This window comes from Euphorbia lathyris, chromosome 4 (genome assembly GCF_963576675.1).
Source record: "Euphorbia lathyris chromosome 4, ddEupLath1.1, whole genome shotgun sequence".
NCBI classification, from domain to species: domain Eukaryota; kingdom Viridiplantae; phylum Streptophyta; class Magnoliopsida; order Malpighiales; family Euphorbiaceae; genus Euphorbia; species Euphorbia lathyris.
In genome coordinates, this window is record NC_088913.1 from 63,509,736 (window position 1) to 63,518,361 (window position 8,626).

The following is an 8,626-nucleotide window of genomic DNA, read 5'->3' on the forward strand; positions in this document are numbered from 1 at the left end:
AAATGGTTTTCGCGTAATCTCGAAATAATTGACTCCCGCTCCATAAATCTTCACCTCTTAATTAATTCCATAATAAACTAAAAAAATGAAAAATTTAGAGACCCAGTATACTTTTTGGTGCCATTTTAATCCAACTTGAAAAATTCATGTTTTTCAATATAATGCCAATGTTTTTGGGGTGGAAAATAAATTTTGACCCTCGATTATTTATTGATTAATTAAACCTTTATATTTTAGTTTTGCAAGGCGACAAGCGAACAGGATGGCTCACTCTTTAACGAAGTCCTCTCATTCTTATTCTTATCTCATGTTTTCTGATGTTGTTCCGTCTTTTTTGTAATCTGTACTTAACTTTGATTGCCCGGTTGAGGCTTATTAAATGCATTCTTTTCGGAAAAAAAAATAGAATACTCGTTAAGTTTTTAGTTACTAAATTAGTTACTTGTGAAAATTATATTCAATTAATATAATATTATTTATTTATTCTAAAATTTCATTTTATATAATCCAAAATGAGGCTTTTAAATTTTTTTATAGCCACGTTATATATTAAAAAGAGTTATTTAAAAAAAAAACAAAATGTTATAAAAAGAACTACTTTAAAGAGATTGAGAGAAAGTAATTACGTAATTCTCATATTAATTTGGAGAAATTCAATTTTTGATAGTGATTTTGTTAATAGTAATTCATGTGCAAACTGGTTTATTGATTTGCGTAGCAATCGAAACATGGATTCTATTGATATGCCATGTTTGATCTCTTGAGAAATATGAACAATCATAACAGGTGGGTTTGGAAAAACAAATATAAACAAATACATGATGAATTCAATCATTTTAAAAGTGCAATCAATATTGGTTACGGAAAAAGAGTACATTATGTATTTTACTCCCTCTCATAAAACATCATTGTATAACTTTGACTCTTAGATTTCAATAGTGTATTTCAACTTTTCAAATGTTCTAGTAGATACTATTTTGGTGAATAAATCTTTTAAATTATCACTTGAACGAATTTGTTGAATATTTGTTTTACCTTTCTGTTAACGATATTTTGCGAATATGCTAATTTCAACCTTGTCACGTGTGGTTAGGGTGCGGGCGTACCAGAGAAATTATTTCTCAATTATTAAAGACGGTTAAGTTTATGGAATTGCGCGCCAAAACTTGAAATCTTAAACGAAGCGATTGGCGAGGGACGCAAGAATTGAAAAAGTCCCTCTTGGGTCTCTAGCGCCGTTATAGAAACTTTGCTAGATAATTTGTTTTATTTAAGCTAATGCGGGTAAATTGAAGACGAGAAAATAAAAGAATTTAAAGTGCGAAATTGACACAAGATTTGATGAAAATTTGTATTTTATTGATTGAATAAGTATTTGAAACATGAAACTGGAAATGAATTACAATTGAAGAACTTCTATATTAAACATATAGCTAATTCAATTGAATCGGAAGAACAAATCAAATACAAGGAATTGAAGTGCAATTAAATTAAAATTGGAATTCAACAACAAACTCGGAGCCACAATAGCTATCTCGGATTGATGTTGAATTTTGGCGTCGGCGTGAGGGAGCTGCAACCGGTCGGGCCCGTACGGTATATGATCTTGGCAATGGCAAAACGTTGGTAGGCAAATGGGGCAGGTTTAAACTTTAACTTCGGGAGGCTCGTTTGGATGCTTATGAACACGGAATTGGACGATTAAATAGGCTAAATTTAAATTCAGGAAGTGAGGAACAAACTTCTATAAGGGATCGAGGGCCAAAACGTACTTTTAATAGACGAAATTGGGGGTTGAAAATAACTGGACGAATCTGGAAAATTCTGGAAACAGAATGTCTAAAAGAATTTGGGCTGGAAATATCGGCTTGTAAATAGAGTTTCTGGGCACGGAATTGGGTAAATAAATACACTAGATCGAACTTCAGGACGTTAGGAACAACTTTGTCGAAGGGATTGAAAGCAAAAAATGAATTGAAACGGACGAAATCGGGCTTTGAAAGTAGTTGGACGAATCTGGAAAATTAATTTGAAAACAAAGTTTTAGCTAGGAATTGAGCAAATTAAAGGCTTGGAATGCTAAATTGAATTTGAAAAACTTGGAAAGAGGCTATTGGAACTTGAATTGGAGCTAAAGAGAGCTAAAAAAAAGGAATCGAAGCTAAGAAAAACGAAGAACGAAAAGAAGAACTTTGAAGAACTAAGAAGAAAAGAACTTAAGAACTAAGAACTTAAAACTAGAAACTAGATAGCATTGAGAGTAACCTTTGGAGAGGGGTTTTTTTGTGTGTTGAGTGTGTTTTTTTATGAAGGGGAGGGGGTCTATTTATAGTTTTTTTTAGTGGCATTTTGGTAATTATTGAGTGGTATTTTGGTAATTATCTATCAACTAACTCCCCACTAACTTGCCACATCATCAACTAATTTAACTTCCTCAACTTCCACTAACTACTGTTGACTGCTTCCAACTGCTGCCGGAAGAGAGGTTACGCCCCGCGTATGTCCGGCTACGCCCTGCGTGGTGTCGCTTCTGAACCTGTGCGTTTTGTTGATGATATTTACGCGTGACATTCCTGATGTTAAGTCCCGCGCAGAGAGGGACGCCCTGCGTATGAGAATGGACGCCCTGCATGATGGAGCTTCTGATCTCGAAACGCCTTGTTGCCAAGTTTTACGCGTGGCGTCTCTGAGGTTACGTCCCGCGTATTGGAGCTTTTGAAGCAGACTTTCTCTGGTTGCTTGATCTACGCCCCGCGTATTGGAAGACACGTCCTGCGTAGTGCCGGACTTTCTCATCGGTTGGCGGTTAGTTTACAAGTGTATTTTTCATTATTTTCTAGATAAAAATAGAAACTATACCCTAAATTAAACATAAGCTTTCTATATACATAAAAATAAAATTTATTTTATTTTGGGCCAACAATTGCCCCCCCCCCCCCCCCTCTTTTGTGTATAAATTGACTAGAATTGAAAATTTGTACACAAAAGAATGTATTTAGGATTTTTTTTTATATATAATAAGAGCCTCGTTCGCTCATTGATTTTTTTTTTGTGAAAATGTGAGAAATAAAGCATGAAAATTACAAAGCAATATGTACGCCGAAATTATTGGAGATAATTGTACAAAAATAAATAATAACAAACTTGACCTCGTGACCGATGAATGGTTTGAGATCAAAACAGTTGTTCAGAACAGTTGTTTGATGGGATTAAATTTGATTCAGATCAAATAAATACCAAAAGCTTGGTTCTGAGATAATTGGTACTTTAGAATCACGGATTACTTTTGAAAAAGGCATGGAAATGGTTTGCAACAAGAGAATGGCTCGTAATAATAAAAAATACCTTGAAGCTATAATAATGATAAATTTGGACACAACTGGCTCGAATTGAGGAGTGGATAATGTTTATCTAAGCTAATTGGACTTCTAGAACAATCAGATTGGAATTTGTCGAATTGGAGAAATTGGACGTGTCGGAATCATTTTAAAATTTGAATACACGAGTTATCCGATGTAAGAAAAATCAAATGGCAATGGTGTGATTTCGAGTGAGAAAATTGAGGTTATAGGAAATCGTTTTGAACAAAATGAAAGTTCAGTGTTATGATTTGGATATCAACGAAGAAATTGAGATTGGTTTTGAAGGAAAAGGTGGTTTATGACGGATGAAATCAATTTTGGGAAAAAAGCTAACCAGAACAGTTGTTTGATGGAAATTGTGATTTTAAGATCAATAATTTCCAAAAGCTTGGTTCTGGGTATTTTAATTAACCGGAATCAACTAATAGATAACAAGTACGATTTAGAAATGGTAATGATTGAGTGTTCTGGTTTGTGAGTTAGAATTTGAAGCAAATGAAGAAGATGTGAAAACAAAAGTAGAAAATATGAACCAAATGGAAACATGAACATAAATAATTTATTTTGAAAACTGGAATAATTTTTTTTTTAATATATTTTTTTTTTTTGGTGCTGGCGAAAACGTCAACTTATTTTGGCCATGAATGGTCTTATGGGCTATGTTGTAAGTACAAAATCATGTTATAACCTCATACAATAAAATCCTCAGTAACATCTCTACAAGAGGGATATGAGTTTCCATGTCTAGACTCTTATTTTCATGACTCTCTTTCCGCATAATAAAAAGTATTGGTAAACTAGAGTCTAAATGAATAAACACGGTTAAGAAGTAAAAACCTTGTGACTTGTCTGGATGGTAGGACAACTGAAGTAGACTGATGACAAGTAGAATCATGGATTGCAAACTTGATCTTCTACTCGAGTTAACAAATTTCATACTGATCATAGGTTCTAGAAAAGCACGAATTGTCGGAAGGGTAGTTGGAAGTATTTCCGAGGTGGATTCTTGATTAATCTCTTGATATTGTCTGCCCCCCAAACCATGATCATAGAAGTTTTCTTCATCGTGATCGAGTTGCGACTTACAATCGTAGAAAACATCTTTATGTGTTTCTGAAGCCACTTCTTCTTCGATATCACAACTTTTTAGAAAATCTTCTGATTTTAAATACTTCACAAGAATGAGAGATTCTTTTAGAATAAATTCTTGTTGAACCTCTTCCAGTTGGATGTCCCTCGGGTTGGATACCTCATCGTCTTGACTGGATTCTGAATCATAGCTCCAAGAAACATCTTCCTCATCTTCTTGAATTTCTACAGGTGCTTCATGGATGCCCCCCGAGTTAGAAGAGCTTGATGGGTCGTCACCCTCCCGACTGAAATCCGAATTGAGGTTATGAGATATATTTTCCTCTTCTTCCTGGGCTTGTACAACTATTTCTTTGTTCATGTCAGGACTCCATGGAAATTCTATTGGCTTTGGTGGATTTGCATCTATGGGCAATACTTCTAGAGTGGGTTCTTGTTGAATTGCTTCCTCTTTACTGCCCCCCGAATCAAGATCATTGGAAGCGGCGTCATCCTCTTCGCTGGACTCTGAAATGTAGCTCCAAGAAACATCTTCCTCATCTTCTTGAATTTCTATAGGAGTTTCGTGGATGCCCCTCGAATCAAGATCAATGGAAGCGGCGCCATCCTCTTGTATGGACTTAGAATCATAGTCATAGGGCTCATCTCCATGCTCTTGACTTTTTATTATCGTTTCATCATTAGGCATCTTTGTTTTTGGAGGAGTTGGGAGTGTGGGAGATGCCTCTAACTTCGTATTGTGATGAAATTCTTCCTTTTGGATTGCCCCCCAATAACTTTCAATGCAGGCTCTTAAAGAAGCCGCTATGTTAGCCGCTATAATGTCCGCCTGTTTCTCGAGTTGGCCCATTCTTTGTTGATATTCATCGTCCTTTGGTTGGTTCTCCTCCATAAGTAATGATTTGATTCCATCATCCTCAACCACTTGGACTCCTTCCACCTCTACCACATGACTGGAATCCTCGAAAGAATTTTGGTCATAACTCATATTAGAGCACACAACATTTTCATATGTCTTATGCTCGATTGGAGCCATGACCGTACTTCTTTCAAAGCAGGATTGCCGACACGGACGATGAAAATGGAGGTTTTCATCCCTATAATTGCAAATATAATTATTTCGGTAATGAGGATTACTCATCCGTAGATGCTCCCATACTTCAATATAATCAGGACCATGTGGATTTTTATGGGACTCCTGGACTTGCTCCATATAGCAACCATATTGATCATCATAGAATGACGCGGTTTGAACATAAGCACAACACTCACAGTCGATATTATGTTCGTCGCTATGAATAAACTGAACATAGCCATCGTCGTAGCATCTAAAACGGTGTACCAATGGACCCACAATCCGGTTGTGCTTATTGTAAAATGTCGATCTCGATTGAAACCACCAAAATACACCGGTATCGTAGCATCCCTTTCATTTTCGTATGATGTCCTCATCATGGTTTGATTGCTTTGCACCTATTGATATTCAGAGGCATTCTCCGTGAATAATGGTAAAAAATGATGAAATTGAATTAGTAATTGGAGTTAAGCAAGAACATAAACAAAGATAACTACTTATTAAGGCAATAATAAAGTAAAGCATGAATGACAAGCTAAATTAAAAGGTTTTAAAAATTTTGGCTAAGCTAACAAAACAAAAAGGTCCCACTGGACGTGCCAAAAATTGTTAGCGATATTTTGCGAATATGCTAATTTCAACCTTGTCACGTGTGGTTAGGGTGCGGGCGTGCCAGAGAAATTATTTCTCAATTATTAAAGACGGTTAAGTTTATGGAATTGCGCGCCAAAACTTGAAATCTTAAACGAAGCGATTGGCGAGGGACGCAAGGATTGAAAAAGTCCCTCTTGGGTCTCTAGCGCCGTTATAGAAACTTTGCTAGATAATTTGTTTTATTTAAGCTAATGCGGGTAAATTGAAGACGAGAAAATAGAAGAATTTAAAGTGCGAAATTGACACAAGATTTGATGAAAATTGGTATTTTATTGATTGAATAAGTGTTTGAAACATGAAACTGGAAATGAATTACAATTGAAGAACTTCTATATTAAACATATAGCTAATTCAATTGAATCGGAAGAACAAATCAAATACAAGGAATTGAAGTGCAATTAAATTAAAATTGGAATTCAACAACAAACTCGGAGCCACAATAGCTATCTCGGATTGATGTTGAATTTTGGCGTCGGCGTGAGGGAGCTGCAACCGGTCGGGCCCGTACGGTATATGATCTTGGCAATGGCAAAACGTTGGTAGGCAAATGGGGCAGATTTAAACTTTAACTTCGGGAGGCTCGTTTGGATGCTTATGAACACGGAATTGGACGATTAAATAGGCTAAATTTAAATTCAGGAAGTGAGGAACAAACTTCTATAAGGGATCGAGGGCCAAAACGGACTTTTAATAGACGAAATTAGGGGTTGAAAATAACTGGACGAATCTGGAAAATTCTGGAAACAGAATGTCTAAAAGAATTTGGGCTGGAAATATCGGCTTGTAAATAGAGTTTCTGGGCACGGAATTGGGCAAATAAATACACTAGATCGAATTCAGGATGTTAGGAACAACTTTGTCGAAGGGATTGAAAGCAAAAAATGACTTTAAACGGACGAAATCGGGCTTTGAAAGTAGTTGGACGAATCTGGAAAATTAATTTGAAAACAAAGTTTTAGCTAGGAATTGAGCAAATTAAAGGCTTGGAATGCTAAATTGAATTAGAAAAACTTGGAAAGAGGCTATTGGAACTTGAATTGGAGCTAAAGAGAGCTAAAAAAAGGAATCGAAGCTAAGAAAAACGAAGAACGAAAAGAAGAACTTTGAAGAACTAAGAAGAAAAGAACTTAAGAACTAAGAACTTAAAACTAGAAACTAGAGAGCATTGAGAGTAACCTTTAGAGAGGGGTTTTGTTGTGTGTTGAGTGTGTTTTTTTATGAAGGGGAGGGGGTCTATTTATAGTTTTTTTGAGTGGAATTTTGGTAATTATTGAGTGGTATTTTGGTAATTATCTATCAACTAACTCCCCACTAACTTGCCACATCATCAACTAACTTAACTTCCTCAACTTCCACTAACTACTGTTGACTGCTTCCAACTGCTACCGGAAGAGAGGTTACGCCACGCGTATGTCCGACTACGCCCTGCGTGGTGTCGCTTCTGAACCTGTGCGTTTTGTTGATGATATTTACGCGTGACGTTCCTGATGTTAAGTCCCGCACAAAGAAGGACGCCCTGCGTATGAGAATGGACGCCCTGCGTGTTGGAGCTTCTGATCTCGAAACGCCTTGTTGCCAAGTTTTACGCGTGGCGTCTCTGAGGTTACGTCCCGCGTATTGGAGCTTTTGAAGCAGACTTTCTCTGGTTGCTTGATCTACGCCCCGCGTATGGGAAGACACGTCATGCGTAGTGCCGGACTTTCTCATCGATTGGCGGTTAGTTTACAAGTGTATTTTTCATTATTTTCTAGACAAAAATAGAAACTATAGCCTAAATTAAACATAAGCTTTCTATATACATAAAAATAAAATTTATTTTATTTTGGGCCAACAATTGCCCCCCCCCCCCTCTTTTGTGTATAAATTGACTAGAATTGAAAATTTGTACACAAAAGAATGTATTTAGGATTTTTTTTTTATAATAAGAGCCTCGTTCGCTCATTGATTTTTTTTTTTTGTGAAAATGTGAGAAATAAAGCAGGAAAATTACAAAGCAATATGTACGCCGAAATTATTGGAGATAATTGTACAAAAATAAATAATAACAAACTTGACCTCGTGACCGATGAATGGTTTGAGATCAAAACAGTTGTTCAGAACAGTTGTTTGATGGGATTAAATTTGATTCAGATCAAATAAATACCAAAAGCTTGGTTCTGAGATAATTGGTACTTTAGAATCACGGATTGCTTTTGAAAAAGGCATGGAAATGGTTTGCAACAAGGGAATGGCTCGTAATAATAAAAAATACCTTGAAGCTATAATAATGTTAAATTTGGACACAACTGGCTCGAATTGAGGAGTGGATAATGTTTATCTAAGCTAATTGGACTTTTAGAACAATCAGATTGGAATTTGTCGAATTGGAGAAATTGGACGTGTCGGAATCATTTTAAAATTTGAATACACGAGTTATCCGATGTAAGAAAAATCAAATGGCAATGGG